The sequence below is a fragment of the Danio rerio genome, chromosome 3 (genome assembly GCF_049306965.1).
Source record: "Danio rerio strain Tuebingen ecotype United States chromosome 3, GRCz12tu, whole genome shotgun sequence".
Lineage (NCBI taxonomy): Eukaryota > Metazoa > Chordata > Actinopteri > Cypriniformes > Danionidae > Danio > Danio rerio.
In genome coordinates, this window is record NC_133178.1 from 15,887,312 (window position 1) to 15,905,613 (window position 18,302).

At 35.4% G+C, this 18,302-nt stretch overlaps 1 protein-coding gene across 11 annotated transcripts in view; it reads left to right on the forward strand.

Annotated features, from left to right (window-relative positions):
• The window catches only part of stat5a (signal transducer and activator of transcription 5a), a 199,095-nt gene that overhangs the window by 80,741 nt on the left and 100,052 nt on the right, over window positions 1–18,302 (forward strand). The window contains exon 1 of one of the 11 annotated variants that reach the window (XM_073937314.1): window positions 8,464–8,623. The gene's annotated coding sequence lies outside the window, so the exon portion shown is untranslated. 11 annotated transcript variants of the gene reach the window in all.

Below are 18,302 nucleotides of genomic sequence, written 5' to 3' on the forward strand. Positions count from 1 at the left end.
AAAGCTGCTGAACTTCTATAGACAAGCTTTGTTATTGTTAATCGATTTCTCAGTTATTCAGTTACAGTATACTAAGGTTGCTGTTGAATATCTGATTCTAATGACCTGATGAATGTTCTAAAGTGTGCAAAAACCACAGTGTACAGAAAGTCTGTGTGGTGTGGTGTGCCTTGTATTTAGGGAACTGAAAAGCGTGTTCGGTGTGATTGGCATGTTACAGTTCCATATCACTTAACTAAAGGATTTCTGTTTTGTCACAACTACAACTGTCAATCAAATCAAAACTGAAGGCTTTGGATAATTTGCATAAGAAACTAGTCTTACATGCAGGGGCTGTTTGAGGACAAAAAGGTAAGAGATATCTTATAATACATCTGAGCAAAGTTTTTAGATGTGGTAACTGAGGTAAAAGGCAGAATAACTGACTCTTACACTTCTGATTATTAGGGAACAAGGCACACCCACACATCACGACATCGGATGTGTGTTATTATTATTTTTTTAAATAAATCAGGAGCCACATCTAAAGCCCTTATTCAGATGTTGTATTTCAAGACATTTCTTACCTTTTGTGTCCTCAAACAGCTCAACTTCATTTGATAGCAATCATGTTTAATGTACACGTGAAATCAAAACTAGCCATATTGATTTTGTAAGCTCACATTGCTAGCTTTGTGGTGAACAATTTATCTGTGCATGTCATTAAGAAAAACAAAACTGTTTCTGGAAACGCGCTTCCTGTTAGTTTTCAGTTCTCAGATTACATAATTTTGAGGTATTGGGCGTGGCTAACATACTTAACCACGCCCCTCCAACTGTCAGTTTTGACAACAAACAGAAATGGTGAGCATGAGGAGTCTGTTAGGTTGTAATAACTCTCCCCAAACTATCTCCTGATCTTTCTGAATAGAATGCCTGCTTTACTGCATCCAATCAGCTCACAGTAGAATAAAACAAGCCACGCCCACTATTTTCTCATTTGATATTCAGTTTCTCTAGGAACTGACTCACAATTCGAAAAAGAAAATTTCTTCTGGTTCATGTGGACTTTAATAGTGAAATGTGTGCGGATGAACTGCATTGCCAATAATGTTGTGCAAAAAAAATCCACCAATCAGAGAATTGCTTCAAGTAATGTGCACCAAAAGAGATCTTTAGTTCTGCCATGAAGTCATATAAGTGAACTGAGTCAGTGTCAAAATACATTCCTATTTGTATGTACTGTATGCAGTTTCTCAAGGAAACTAGAAATATTTTGTTTGTATAGCTGCAGCCAACAACTTCAGATTAAAGGTTTTGGTAGCACTTCAGTTTAGGACACAATTCACGTTATTATTAAACTATTAATTAGCTTAAAAACATTAAACTAGCTGTTTATTAATAGTTAGTAAGGTAGAACTTGGGGTTAGGTGTTGGAAAGGATTAGGGATGCAGAATAAGTTTATACTTTAATGAGAAGTAAATTCATAAATTCATGAAGTCTAGACCCATCAGCACTGTACAAATCCGTTAATTAACAGTTGATGGTATTTTTAGGATTAGCAAAGTGACATTTAATGACATTTTTAGTAGACTGAAATCATTTATTGACTGGGGTTTTTCTCGCAAATTATAGTATTTATTACTCTATATGAGCAGTTAAGATGCAAAAAGTGGAATTTTCTGTGAAAGTGAGCATTTGTCTCAGGCTCTTGTGTAGGTTCAGTATTTTCACTTTTATGGCAAAGCTTAGCTTCCTTTTATTGCCTTTAAAGTGAAATAACTGAGCATAAACGTAGAAAAATGCTCAATTTGGAAGAAAATTTCAGATGGCACTTGGAGGTTTTGGCATCTGAACTGTTCAAATTGTTGAAATATAAATCTAGTGTCAAATTAACCGCGACATATATACACTAAGTGACAAAAGTCTTGTCACCTAATTAAGTGAACCAACAAATAATAATATAATATTAAATAAAATAATATTTTGCCCATGGGCTTGCACGACTGCATCCATACATGTCTGCAATGACTCAAATAACTTATTAATAAAGTCATCTGGAATGACAAGGAAACCATTCTTGCAGGACTCCCAGAGTTCATCAAGATTCTTTGAACTCGTCTTCAATGCCTCCTCCTTATCTTAATCTTACCCTAGACATGCTCAATAAGGTTCATGTCTGGTGACTGGGCTGGCCAATCCTGGAGCACGTTGACCTTCTTTGCTTTTAGGAACTCTTATTTGGAGGCTGAAGTATGAGAAGGAGTGCTATCCTGCTGAAGAATTTGCCCAAACCATGATTTTTCCTTCACCAAACTTGACTGATTTCTGTGAGAATCTTGGGTTCCCAATCATCACAAATACTGCAGAAGACCTATTGGGAGGCAGTTTAACAGATGATTCTGTTGAAAAAAATCTACCTTCTGCCACTTTTCCAAATGATCAACTAGAATTTGTTATTTGTTGCTCTTACAACTGGGATTGACAACAAGACTTTTGTCAGGCAGTGTAACTGAAAAGTTATATTTCTTGTTTTTTTTTATGATATCATTTAATTTAAAACTCTAACAGCTAGGGCGTGAGAGACATTTTGCTCCTCAAGCACTAGCACATCCTGAAGTGATGCAAATGCTACGCGCAGGGTCTCAACAACTGTACCTTTGTCTTTGTGGATCCATTCAGGCCAAGGAAACTTTTTTGTTGATAAACTTGTGTGGTCAGTGGCTGGACAGGTTCTTTCACCAGCCTACTATATTTACCTGACTTGTTTAGCCACCTCCACTTATAAATTCTGCCCCCTCAAACATATAATAGACAGGATGACTCTGTCCAAATAAGACTCATTCAGACTTGCTAGACTTGTGTTAGAATAATGTGGACTTCTTGAAGATGCTGTTTGACTGCAGAACAACCAACACGCCTCAAAGAATTCTGCTTGTAATAAGTCTCCTGGACTGGTTGTCATATTTCCAACAATATATTATTGCGTACACAATATATTGTTTCTAACTACTAATATAAATGGCTTTGATAAACTGCAGAGTAACGTTTTCAACATCAACAACTTATAATAGCTTCATAAACTTTATAATGATGCAATTCAAAAGCATAAATGGAAAGGGAAAACCCTTGCGAGTTACAAGAAATTGTTAATTAATAGATGTTGTTTTTATTTTTACAGTGAAAGTCAATGTAATTAGATTTTAGCTTGATGACATCAAACACCCAGCAGACTTTAGGTTTCTAGTTTCCAAATGCGCATCCATCTAAAGGCTTACAATGCTTTTGGGAAGCACGCCCTGGATTGTTCTGTTCTTTGAATGGAAACACAACCCAGAGCATCTCAGTTACTGCAGAGTCAGCATGATTTCCACTTACTACACAATAAATAAATTCAAGTCATTAGATTAGAAACCTGCAGTCCAATGGATGTAAAAAAAAAAAAAAAAAAAAAAGGAATGCTAATGACATGATAATGATGATGTGATGAAAGTTTGCATACGCAGCTGCGTTCAGCTTGTCTGTATAAGTGAAGTTTCCCAAACTAATTTCGAGAGGAGCACGTGATAGAATTGACTACAGCTGATCCGTATCACTAATCACTAACTAGCCAATCGGATCACTCTAAATTTAATATAAATATCCAGCCTAAACTCCATTCCTCATCTTCGTTTTTGGAAAAACCCCCCATCCTTCCCTTCTCCCTCCTCCTCAGTTCGGGCGTCACGGCGGCTCAGTGGCTAGCACTGTTGCCTCACAGCAAGGAGGTCATTGGTTCAACACTAGCTGAGCCAACCGATACTCTCTGTGCGTAGTTTGCATGTTCTCCACGTGTTCGCGTGGGTTTTCTCCGGGTACTCCGGTTTCCTCCCACACCCCAAAAACCATGCAAAGTTAAAGTCACAAGCACATACTACAAATTAGCGCCAATAGTGATTTATTTTGAGAGCTATCGAGAACTACCTGATCTCATATCCCTCCTAATGCTTATTGACCAGGCGGGAGCCTTGGGCTCATCTATCACCGAGCTCAGGGTTCTCTCCTGGGACAGCATGCCAAACTAGCTTAAATAGTCAAGCACTATCTAAGTGTGAACTCTTGAAAATGTTATTAAAGAATGTGAAGACATATAGACAAATAGCTTACAACTGTCTAGCCAATCTGCCACATTCAAGTGTTAAGATAAGCAACAAGTTGTTGAGTGACACTCCCGGTCATTAGAATTAGAATAGAACAAAGGAACAAATAAAATAGACAGTGCTTTATGGTTTTTTAGACACTAACAGCTTTGATGTAAAATATATAAGAGCAATGTAATCAAACAACGTAATCAAATGTAAAACAGCACTTTAGTCTTCAGTGTAATTACAAAAAACAATTCGTCTTTATTAAAGCTACAAATGTAAAACATTTCTTATGCCCAAATGGTTTCAATTAGCTTGAAATCTAACTAAATAAGTTGTAACAGTTTATTTTGATGGTCCATTTAATTAGTATTAGTAGACTGTCTGCTTAATATCTGCTGATACTGCTCCTTCAACAGACATTTAACCTACTATAAGAAACTTTGCAAGAACATGTCGACTTACACTAACCATAACCCCAACCTAACAGTCTACTTATAATCTAATGAGAATTAGTTGGCATGTAGATGCAATGTAACCTAAATTCAACAGACGGACCATCAAAATGAAGTGTGACCAAATAAAAATCTAATTAATTTGTTCTTTGGTAGGATGAAACTTGTCTTGTGTTCTAAACCAGTTCCTGGTTTATTATAATTTAATAAACAGTGCTCAGCATGAGTACACTTCTCACAAATCTTTTAAATCAAAATTTTAATAGGAAGCTATACAATACTATATTTGTGCATAAACATTAGATTAGTCAGTATTGAATCTGTAGCTAATCTAACAAAATAACTTACCATAACGGTCCAAAAACTAGTACAGCCAAATTTAGAAAAATATTAAACTCAAATTTAAAAAAGAGGAAAAATCAATAGAAGCAAAAACAAAAATTTAGAAAATTTAGTTAAAATTTGTAAGTTGTATGTTTTTGTTGTTGTTGTAATATTTAATTTGAATTTATATGTATTATCTTGTGATTTCTAAATATGTTTGGTGACTAAAATATTTTTTTAATAAATATATTCGTGTATTAAATCTGTTTTGTTTAAATGCACCAAAATACATATTCACTGATAAATTAATAAACATATTCATTTTCAAAATGGGATGTACTCAGTAATGCTGAGCACTTTATAAATGCAAAGTTGCTGATCTTGGGATATCTATGCTGAAACGATACATTGTGCAGCCTTAATTTAAATTGAATAAAGTTGCACAACAGTTATTTATTACCTCTTTTTTTGTATTGAGCACTTTTATTCCTACTATAATTTTTTTCTATACCTGAGGAGAGTTGTGCTGCAAAATAGATAAGCTCCTAGACTTTCAATTTTCACTTTGCAGATAATAAAACAGGTAAATCAACAACAACAGCTTGGAACAGAGCAGCATCCTGCAGACTAAAGCAATAGTCTTGTAGACAAAGAATCTCAAATCTTGATTTTTTGTGTGTGTTCCTCCTCTAAACGTGCACCGTGAAACTGAAAGTGGGATATCAGTTATGCAAATCAGTTGTTTGTGGGGATTTTCTGCTGATGTGTGTAACAGTTCATTTGGTTTTGTAATTGGGTCCAAAAGTCAGAGTTTCTGAAAATGTTTGAATTTTGTGCTTTTAATAAAAAAATAAATAAATAAATAGATTAAAATGTTTTTTTTTATGTTTACAGATTTAATTTATTCTCTTTTACTTTATTATTTAATACATTTTATTATTAATATATTTAATGTGCATACGTTAAAACAAACAAACAAACAAACAAACAATAAATAAATAAATAAATAAATAAATAAATAAATAAATAAATAAGTTAATAAATAAATAAATAAGTTAATAAGTTAATAAATAAATAAATAAATAAATAAATAAATAAATAAATAAATAAATAAATAAATAAATAAATAAATAAATAAATAAACAAATAAATAAAATTTGGACTCCCTCAAAAATGAGAAGTTCTCAAGTGGCTATTTTGTCAATAAATAAATAAATATTAATTCCTTTGCCACCTGTAAATGTAAAAATACATAATTTTAAGCAGTTACATTAGTCATAGTGATGCACGGGTCGTCTCATAACCTGTGGACCCTCCTTATTTGCGGAGTGGGTCATTAAAAACAATTTTAAAAAGTCCATGTTTGTTGCGTGCATGGGTCTGAAACTGGATTCCTGGAGAGCCGCAGCTCTGCACAGTTTTGCTCCAACCCTAATCAAACACAGCTGATTCAACTAATCAAGGTGTTCAAAACTACTAGACACTATCAAGCAGGTGTGATTCAGTGATGGTTGAGGCAAAATTTTCAGAGCTGCTCCCCTCCAGGGATTAAGTTTGAGATCATTGCTATAGCCTATATTTGGGAATTATATTTTATTAAGTTCTTTGATAAGTTTGCAATACGTAAGCCAAGTACATAGGAAAGTAACTTTCGAAAGTGGCAAGCATCTTCCACTGCGAGCCACAAAAACTGAGAAATAAAAGTGAAGATGGAAGACGGTGTGCAGGAGAAAGGAATTTAAAGGTCATAGCAATAGAGCAATAGAGAGGTCAGGAATTTACACTATTAAGAGAAAAAAGTTCAGACTGCTAAATCTAAAATTTGGAACCCGTTTTCAAAAAATTGTTGCAGCAGGAGACAACAGCAGTTGTCACATTTGCAAAATACAATTCGCAAATTCTAAACACGGTTCGTAAATGCACAAATCCAATTCGTTAGATCAAAACTTTTAAAAATACTAACATTCAATTTGAAAGTTCGAAACGCGATTCAAAAATACAAAGATGTATTTTAAAAGGTCAAAACACGATTTAAAAATACACAAATCCAATTCGTAAGTTCAAAACATGGTTTTAAAATACACAAATCCAATTTGTAGCTTCAAAACATGATTTATAATTACACAAATACAATTCATAAATTCAAAACACGATTTAAAAATACACAAATTAAATTTGTAAGTTCAAAATACGATTCGTAATATACAAAAGTCCAATTCATTTGGTGAAAATATTTAAGCTTTTTATAAATTGTGTGCCGTATTTATGAATTGTGTTTTGAATGTACAAATTGGATTTTATAAATGTAAATTGTTCTGTGCATGTATGAATTTTATATTGTTAATGTATTATTTTTGAGACGGATCTTGCTTCATACAGTATCACACAGTATTTTTTCACGCAGCAACTCGTGTGAAAAAATATACAAGCACGAGAGCCACAAAACGGGCACTTTCTTGTTTTTGCCAGATTATAAAGCAATGTTTTTAAGCACATTCAGGTTTAAATAAAGGCTTTGCATGGCGGGTTGGGTTGGAAAAATAGATACAGTGGTGTGGGGTTGGCTGGGCAGGTCAAATAATTTCATTTGGACTCGCGGGTTGGAAAATAAACCTGTCCTGTGCATTTATTAATTCATTTTCTTTCAGCTTAGTCCTTTTATTTATAAAGGGTCGCCACAGCGGAATGAACTGCCAACTTATCCATCATATGTTACACAGTGGATGCCTTTTCAGCTGCAACCCAGCACTGGGAAACACCCATACACTCTCATATTCACACACATACACTATGACCAATTTAGTTTATTCAATTCACCTATAGCACATGTCTTTGGACTGTGGGGGAAACCAGTGCAACCGGAGGAAACCCACGCAAACACCTGGAGAACATGCAAACTCCACACAGAAATGATAACTGACCCAGCCGGTGTGACCAATAACAAACCATTTAAAACTGTTTGTATATTGATGAGTATTGCTTTTCGCATTATAACATTGTTCATGCATATCATTGTTCATGCATATCAATTAATAGGTTACAATAAAAATTAAGCAAATATCTTATTTTTATGCTGATTAAAACTTTTATTGACAATTTTTAATTCTTTATTTGTGAAGAAAGAAATCGTGAGCACATGCTCAACTCACTACTGTATTTTTAGCAGGAAGTAATTTAAAAGCCTCTGATTGGCTGCTGTGTTCATTAACTCAGCAGAAACACATGTGATTGGTTCTAATGTTGAGACTGCAAAAATCACTTAAAGCCCTAAATGCAATGGATTGACACCATGATTTACTGTACTTTAATTGCAACAGATGTAGCAGTTTTGTTTACTTGCTCTGGGGTCATTTTTTTTTCTTTCGTTTTTCTCTGATTTCCATTTTTGCCTCAAGCCTGTTTTGATGTCACTTAATACAAAGATGTGTTGTCAAATGTCAAACACTCGATTAACTTTCTCTTTAAATTCTTTTTAAAGTTTCAGATCTCACATTTGGATCACAAGTGTGTATGCGTGTGTGTTTTTTTTAGTCATAACCGAAAGTTGGTTATCAGTGTTGTGAAATGTTTAGTAAGTGTCCTCTTCCTTTTGTCACACGCTGAATACACACGCCAGAGTGGAAGGAGGATGTGAAAGATAGCACGACTGTGTGTTTGCTGAAACTCTGCTGCTGCTTTCAGTCATTCCGGAGGGATTAAGAAAGATTTAAGAAAAGACATTGGACGGTTTATCCACTGCGGTTGGTAGTATATTGTGGTTTGTGTATGTGTGTGTGTGAATTTTGAAATGTGGTAACTTTAGGCCTTGTGGAATTTTGGAAAACAGTGAGTAAACAGAAATCACTGAGTAAGAAATCACAGTTGCTTTTAATGTGATTAGTTTACATTGCCTAAAATATTGAGTAAAGCAGTTTCTTTTAATGTGATCAGTTGACTTCACTTAAAAAACTGAGTTGACCCGTTGTCTTAAAATTCTTAATGGGTTGGTCCTCTACGATATCATATTTTAAACTTTAGTTGATGTGTAATGTAGCTGTGTGAACATAAACAGCATCTCTGAATATGCGCTCAAAGTTCAATGCAAAGGGAGACATTGGCTTTTACAGAGTTATTTAGCAAAGCCTACAGCGAATAAAGTTTGGAGACTACAAAAAAATACATCCAGGTTAGTGAGATCACAAACACTTCAGGTTGCGCGCATTCACTGTGTGCACACACCCCGTGCAGTGAAGAGGCATGTCCAGAGGCGCTCTAATGTTATAGCAGAGATGCTAAAATGCCATCCAAACGGTGCTATTTCCACAAAGCTTTTTTTGTGGCTGTGTTTGTGCTTCAAAAGACATGACACAAAGAGAGAAGAGCTTACAGTTACATTTTTAACACTTTATTTGTAAGGGTTTTTTATACATTTGCACAAAACAGAAAAAAAGCAAACATCCCCAACACTACTTTCTCTTTTGTGGCTTTAACAGAACATATACAGTTAAAGTCAGAAATATTAACAACTTTTTTATTTTTTTACCAATTTCTGTTTAAAGGTGCAGTTGGTGATATTTCACAATGCTAACAGCTTAGCATACATCTCTGAATCACAGTCCCTCTCCTGCCGTCTAGTGCCACGCCTCCTAGCACAGCAAAAGAACCCTCTCTGAAGTGTGAAAAAAAGCGACTAGTGCTTGTCCGGCAACGTGCAAGCCAAACTGACATGCTATTTCAGAGCAAATATTTAGAGTTGCATGGTAAACAAATTAAAATCTATATTATAGATGCTGTAGGTCCCTTATGAAACTGAAAATAGTCTTATCAATCTTTTATCGGAAGATTTTAGTAGCTGAACAACACTTCTGTGAAGATATAACCCGTTTGTAAGAACAACATCACATCAGCTTTGCATGAAGCTAAAATAGTTTTAAAACAAAACATTACCCGTCTAAGAGAAATCCTTCAGCCATTGTTTCATCCTATCTCCAGCGTGCAAAGGTAACTCCAATATTGATTCAGGTTTTTAAAAAGTTTTGATTCAGCAGGTTTTTACCGATCTCACGGGCGCCCTCTCTTGTGAACGCGCAGCACCAACAGCGGTCGGCGGAGCTGCGTACAAACGGCTGCGCAGTTGTTCAAATCTGCATTTGGTGACAGACAGATTGGGCTACTTATGGGAATTATGAGAGATGTCGGTCCGACTTGGATAAACATTTTTTTAGTTTTATACCTTACCCAAAATATAAAAATACATATAATTACATTTAGATCATTTACTTTAATCATTACTTAGACTGTAAAGAGACTTTTAAGCAGCACAACAAAAAATGCTTCTGAAGACAATCACCTACTGCACCTTTAACGGAGAGAAGATTTTTTCAACACATTTCTAAACATAATAGTTTTAATTACTCATTTCTAATATCTGATTTATTTTATCTTTGCCATGATGACAGTTAATAATTTTGACCTTAAAATGGTTTTTAAAAAATTAAAAGCTGCTTTTATTCTAGCTGAAATAAAACAAATAAGACTTTCTCCAGAAGAAAAAATATTAACAGACAATATGTGAAAATTTCCTTGCTCTGTTAAACATATTTTGGGAAATATTTAAAAATAAAGGGGGGCTAATAATTGTGACATAAACTGTACATAACTAACAGTCTGCAAACATTGAAGTCCTCAAGTGTCACACAAATGCACAGCAAGTGTACGTATAGGGTGCATACACAACTTCAATACAGTAATGACAAACAAGTAAACAAATAAATGTAAAAGAAGGAAAATGCAAAAAGAAATATGAGACACGTAAAAAGCAAACTATTCAGTGTGTGAAAAGGAAGGTTCTGTATTCACCTTATTCTTCGACGACGAGCGGGCGCAGCCATTTGAATCTTTTTGGCTCGAGACATCCAGTGTCATTCACTTCCATTCATTTTTAGACACTAAAAACTGCTCGTTTTGCTGTTTAATGTTGCAAACTGATATTTCCTTGGTATATTATTCTACTTGGTCTATGTAGTCATGCAAGCATTTGTTTGTAGAGCAAGTAGTTTGACCGTTTTCTGCCGTTTATTATTCCTAGTCATTTCTCCCATAGGTGACTGAATCGGAAGTTCTAAGGGCCTACTCACACTATGCCATCTGTACCGTGCACAGGCCTGTTTCACGGATCGTTTGAGAAGTGTGAGTGCGCTGAATCGGGCTCAAGCACAGTTCACTTGGCCGGTCCTGGCCCGGTTGGAAGAGGTGTGCCTGAGCGCAGTTCACTTGGGCTTTGGCACGGTACGCTTGTGTGTGAGTAGTTTATTAAAGACGAGAACTCCTCACAGCACGACAGCTGCGCGGCTTCAGCAGACCTCCTCATTCCTGCAGCACGAGAGCTTTATGATTGTTTTTTAGCGCCAAAAGTGGCCAATCTGTTCGGCGAAATATCTGACTGCGTGTCACTGCATCTCTAAGGACTGTTTGGCGAAATATTTGACGGCATATCAAACGACTGAAACGATATAACTAGAGAAATCTCCACTGTGCTGCTGAGTGAGAGCGCTTCTCACTGAACAGCACAGCAGCGATGACGTAAGCATGCCGAGGCCTGTTTGTGGTGTGAGTGCAGGCCGTCGGTGGAGACGGGAGGGGGGACAAGCGTGCTTTAACCGGTTCGAGGCAACTGTACCTAGTGTGAGTACGGCCTAAAACAATCGCGAAAACAAAATAGAAACAAAATAGAACTCTATAACCTCAAATAGAGATAGAGTTGTTGCCCAATCAGCTAAAGTGTTGCTAGAATTGTTTTTTATGTATGGGATTGGGCGATATATATTACATCACCAAAAATGATTAAGGTCATATCCATGTGTTGTCCCTATCTTGATTATTGTGACAGGCCTACATGAAAGTGTCCATCGCTTAAGATGCATTCATGTGTGTGTGTGTGTGTTCGAATCTCAGTTTCTCTTTCCGTCTTGTTTCTCCGGCGCTCTCTTTCTCGTTTTCTAATGCAGTCAATAGTTACTGGCTTTAAGTACAGAAGTTACTTATTGATCGCTTCATGTTAACAGCTCTCATTCCTTTCATTCCTGCAGCTTTCAGACTATTTCTTCACCTCGCATGTCCTGACAACACAATTTCATTTCAGTTTCGTCCTTCATTCTCCGACTAGCTCTGTTCTCTATTTTTAACATCCATTCTTTGCAACCGTGTCTACTGTGTTCTCAGAAACTGAAGGTGCAGCAAATGTGAATTTGGATCATTCAGGGAAAATTGTCCTTTTAGATGCGTGTGTGCGGTCGTCTATTGTGTTGAAACAGACTGAACAAACTTGTGAATGATTTACATGATTCAGTGCTGTTGCTTTAGAATGAAAGAGTTTGAATGCATTTAGGGAATATCCTTGTGATTGGCTGCATAATATATTGCAGCATGCATAATCGTCTACAGGGGCATTGCCAGGGTTGAAAGGGCCCCAAAGAAGTCAAAGCTTCAAAAATAAATTGTAAAGCTTTGTGACTTGTAACACCAAAAAGATTAATTGATAAATTAACCCACTTCTCATTTACTAGTCTGTTATGAGACAAATCATACCTTTTGAGCCTCCTATCTCCTCCTGATTTGCAGTTTTTGTTTTGTTTTGTTTTTTTATTTTTCCCCAACTATATTTATAGAAATTTTCAAAACTTTACAAATATCAAACATTTTAGAATATTGCTGCTCATTTTGACAGAGGGAGAGAGAGAGAGAGAGTAACCAGTATTAAACCTGGGTATGAACTGGCCCCGTACCTGACCAACATTAAGAGCCCCTGTCAGAGAAAGTTGATGAGCCCGTACCGTCTGAGTGTCCACAATGCTCTGCTGGAGTTGTGGAGGATGAGCTGCATTTCCTCACTCACTGCAGCAAATATCAGAGCATCAGAGAAGCTTACTTCACACAAATATCTCTAATTCTACCACAATTCCAGCAAGCCACAAATACGGAGAAACTCCATTATATGTTGGGAGAAAATGAAAAGTGTGTCCACCTAGCAGCACAGTACGTGTCCTCATGCCACCATATGAGAGAAAAAGGCTGAACCCCCTTATCCCTTATTAAAGCTCTCTGTCCTTATCATTTATTATTATATACTTTTGTTAATCTTTTTTTTAAATTAACTTGTTTATTGTGTATATATATATGTGTGTGTGTGTGTTTGTGTGTGTGTGTGTGTGTGTTTGTTTATTATTACATATATTTGTTTTATCTATATGAATGTTCTGTTTTTTGTTATTGCTTTGGCAACATTGTGATTTGTTTTACAGTCATGCCAATAAAGCTCTTTGAATTTGAATTTGAGATAGAGAGAGAGAGAGAGGAGAGAGAGAAGTAAACAAGGATCTAAACGATTATGACAATTATTGACCCCCGGAAATATTTATATATTAAAAATAAAACTAAAACAACAACAACAACAACAAAAAATAGAATAAAATACCAACCAGAACAATTGTTTATACACCAAACTAAAAGCCTGGTCATGATGTCACATGAGATGTCACACAGCAGTGAAAATTTTAAAAACTAACTATCTTCCAGTATGCAAGGAGTATACGTTTCCATATAGTCAAGGGCAGAGCCCCAAATTATATAGAAGTTTTAGGAACAATCCTTCAGACAGTGTCTAATTTGTTCCAGTTTTATGAAGAAAAAAATGTCATTAATCCACATGGAGTGAGTAGGTGGAGCAGTTGACTTCCAATGAACAGTGAACTGACAAAGGAAGTGTACCAAACAGTGCTGTTGTAGATACAGGTGTAATTGCTTGCCCAACTTGGCGCAGTGGGTAGTGCTGTCGCCTCACAGCAAGAAGGTTGCTGGTTCGAACCTCGGCTCAATTGGCGTTTCTGTGTGGAGTTTGCATATTCTCCCTGCCTTTGCGTGGGTTTTCTCCGGGTGCTCCGGTTTTCCCCACAGTCCAAAGACATGCGGTACAGATGAATTGGGTAGGCTAAATTGTCCGTAGTGTGTGAATGTGTGTGTGGATGTTTCCCAGAGATGGGTTGCGGCTGGAAGGGCATCCGCTGCTCAAAAACTTGCTGGATAAGTTGGCGGTTCATTCTGCTCTGGCAACCCCGGATTAATAAAGGGACTAAGCCGACAAGAAAATGAATGAATGAATGAATGAATCCACATAGAGTTGGGCAAAACCAAAACATATGTGCCAGTGTTGCAGGAGCCTGGCGACAACGGTCACAGAGAGGATCAATATCAGAGTAAATTTTTGAAAGCCTGACCTTAGTCCAATGAGAAAGATGGGGTATTTTGCACTGGATCTAACCATGTTAAGCACACACAGATGAAGAATGTACCCTGTATAAAATGTTTTCCCACAGTTCATCTAAAATGTCCTCTGTTAGGCCTTCTTCTCATTGGGTTTTTATGGATGAGTTTCTGTTTGTTTTTTAAAAATGTAATTTTCTGCATGTCTTCAAATCTGAAAAGTAGGATTTATTTTATAGTGTGAATTGTTGTCCAGTGTGATACAAAGCTACAAACATGTTCATTTGGACAGTGTGATTAACTAAGGTGTAGTGTTGTCAAGATCCTGGAATTTCTAAATTTAATACCTTGCAAAATATTGATATTCAATAGGCTACTATTTTTAATATAATAACAATTGTATCAGAGTGAGCAGTTATTATTTACTTGCGTTTTTAAGACCTGTGATTGTGAAAGAATTCAAAAAAATATTTTTTACATTTAAACTGTAGCGTTTTTAGCTTTAACAAATGTTTTTGTTGTGTTTAGTTAGTTATAATGAAGACTAAACAGTGTTATTTTTCATCTGATTATTCAATTTCTCTGCCTGAATATCGTTAGACTGCTAAGAAAACCATAAATCACGGTGTATTTCACTTGTAACTTTGTTTTATTGCATTTATCTGTGGTTGTGATTTGTTTATTTATTTCACTTCTCTATAAAATCATACTAATCAATGTAACATTATGCATTCTTTCCATATAGAGCTATGCAAATCATGAGGTGAACTTGTAATTATTTTGCTATATACAGTACACTTACTGGCCACTTTATTAGGTACACCTTACTAGTAGCGAGTTGGATCCCTTTTTTGCCTTCAGAACTGCCTTTATTCTTCGTGTCATAGATTCATCAAGGTACTGGAAATATTCCTCAGAGATTTTGCTCCATATTGACATGATAGTATCACGCAGTCGCTGCAGATTTGTCGTCTGCACATCCATGTTGTGAATCTCCCATTTCACCACATCCCAAAGGTGCTCTATTGGATTGAGATCTGGTGCCTGTGGAGGTCATTTGAGTACAGTAAACTCCCTGTCATGTTTAAGAATCTAGTCTGAAGTGATTCGCGCTTTATGATATGGTGTGTTATCCTGCTGGAAGTAGCCATCAGTAGATGTGTACACAAAGCACTGTTTATTTCAGGATCTTTGTCTTATTGTATTCATAATACTTGTAATTTGCAATTTTTTATGCAGATTCACTCCCTAAAATCCCCTAGAATGATTCCAATCAGTCTAAAATGATGAATTCTTTCCAAATATAAATGTTCAAGGGGTCTACTGACATTGTATTAATATGATCACACAGTTTATATCGCAGAAAAACAAAGTATCTCAATGGCACTTGTTTCCAATATTGTGCAGCCACACTGACAGTCTAAATAAAGACATACTGTAGCCTACAGTAGACGTCTATTTTCACACACACATGCGAGTCTTTGACACACAGTAATGCGATCTCATGTTGTGTGTCTAAACAGTGTGTGAGGTTTAAAATAAGCTCCACAAAGGACCCGTTAATAGATCAGCAGACGCAAATGCACACAGACACACCACATACCAGCCGTGCTAAACATCAGACTTTTTTTGTTCTCCCAGAAGACGTTCAAGCTTTAAATTTAGAGCTAATGAAGATAATTTGGCTATTAAAGAGTGAAGCAGGCACAGACAGCCTCAGCAGCCCAATAAACCATATGATGGCCCTCATAAACGCCGCTAATGTGCTGCTCATTTGGCGGAGGCTCTTCCCGTCAGACAGACAACAGTTTGCTTTCAAAGTCCAAGTCGCTCAGCCACACACATTGACATTTATTTTCTGGATTTGCAGGCGTAAATGTCATTCTTGACGCCTGCAATGTTGCAGCAGTTTTTTTTTCGACTAAAAAGCTCAAATACTGAGTAGAAGCCTGTTTAATAATAGAAAAATTGTAATTAATTGCTATTGGTTGCTCATTTAATATATTAATCATCCCCTAAATTAAATGCATTCACTATTTTCAATTTTATTCATGTTTATTTTTATAGCGCTTTTACAATGTACTTTGTGTCAAAGCAGCTTAGAAGATTATAGTAAACTGAAACTGTTTTAGGCCAGTTTTCAGAGTTGAAGTTCAGTTTAGTTCAGTTCAGTCTGGTTTAATTTTTATACTGCTGAAAGTCCAAACACTACAGAGCAAATCCATCGCAGCTCCAAAAGATCCAATTCAAGCAAGCCAGTGGTGACAGTGGTGAGGAACTTCTTCAATTGATGAAAGTGAAGGGGAAAGAAAAAAAACTTGAGGAGAAACTAGGCTCGGTTAAGCACTAATATTTTTCACCTCAAATTTTTCCTCATATTTACTCACCCTCAAGTACTTCCAAAGATTATTTATCTTATTGAACACAAAAAAAGAGATGTTTTGAAGAAAGCTGAAAACCTGTAACCATTGACTTCCATAATAAATAAAGTCAGTGGTTACAGGTTTCCAGCTTTCCTCAAAATATCTTCTTTTGTGTTCAGCAGTAGAAAGAAACAAGTAAAGGGTGAGCAAATGATTACGGATCACATCCCAAAATTTTACTGTAACTCAAAATTCAACTGAAATTGAAAGAAATCATCGAACTACGTAAGTGAAGATTAAACTCAAAGTCTGTCTTTCTTAACACATGAATTTATGATTTTTTTATTTTTTTACTGTTAAACACAAAACAAGATATTCTGATCAATGTTGGAAAATAGTCTTTGACATCCATAGTAGAAAATAAGACTATGGAGATCAATGGCTGCTTTTTCCATCATTCTTCAGTGTATCTTGTTTTGTAACTCAAGCAGGTTTTTAATAAGAATAGGATAAGTAAATGATGGCAGAATGCCAGATTTTTTAGATAGATTGTTAACATTTGAAATTTGCAACAAAACTCAACTTAATGGCAGTACTTGCTATGCTTTCCTTGAATTCACAGCCTGGTATTGATCCTAACAGAAACTGCAAGAATAGCCTATAGTGTTTCTATGGTTACCTGCTCAGGTGAACTCTAATTCCCTAGGCTGTCGTTTACTGAACTATAATCTAACTATCTAGTTATAAATACCTAGTTATAATCTATGTATTGTAGTTAGTGACTAATTTCTCGATGAAAAACCTTTAAATATTTTATTTTAAAACACATTTTTGTTGTACAATTCTAAAATACACATTTGAAAGGAATAGCGTAAAAAGTGTTTATTTTTAAATTGCAAAGCAAGCATTATTTTTAAAAAAGTAAATAAACTCTATTTGCATGCAAATTAGGTTCAATAATTATTTTTTTAATAATTCAGAAAATACTGCAAACTCATATATATTTATGTAGTATATATAAAATATTATTGCATTTATTAAATGTAATGTAATACATTTTAGTGCAATTTTTGTTTTTAATTTATATATGGAGCCAGATCTAAAAAAAAACAAACAAACAAAAAATCAATTACAATACATTATTCGTACATCCACAACACAGATCACATTTACAAAATCCAATTCGTAAGTTCAAAACACGATTCAAAAATACACAAATCCAGTCCGTAAGTTCAAAACATATCTGGTAAATACAAATATCCAATTTGGAAATTCAAAACATGATTCGTAAACACTCAAATCCAATTTGTAAGTTCAAAACACGATTCATAAATACACAAATCCAATTCAGAAGATCAAAATATGATTAATAAATAAACTAGTTCTTACCCAAGGGCTGAAACCTCTGGTCCTTAATGAACATGAAATAGAGAAAGTTGGATGTTTTAAATATTAAGGAACATTTATTGATCATTGATTGACATTTACTGCTTATGTGGAGTGCATTTAAAAGAAAGCAATGCAGAGATTATATCTCATTAGGAGGTTACAACAATTTGGTGTGAGTCAAGAAATTCTGGAGATGGTATACAAGAACTTGGTTGAAAGTGTTGTGAGTTTTAAAATGATTGCATTGTGTGGACTGTTGCCAAGTAAGGAAAAGCAAAACCTATTTTGAGTAGTAAAAATTGCCAGTGCAATTGTAGATAAAGCACAAAGACCACCAAATGACATTTATTTAATGAGAATTAAACAGAAAGCACATGTCATTATTGAAGATTAATGTTCAATCCTTTAAATATAAAATTTCAGATCTTGC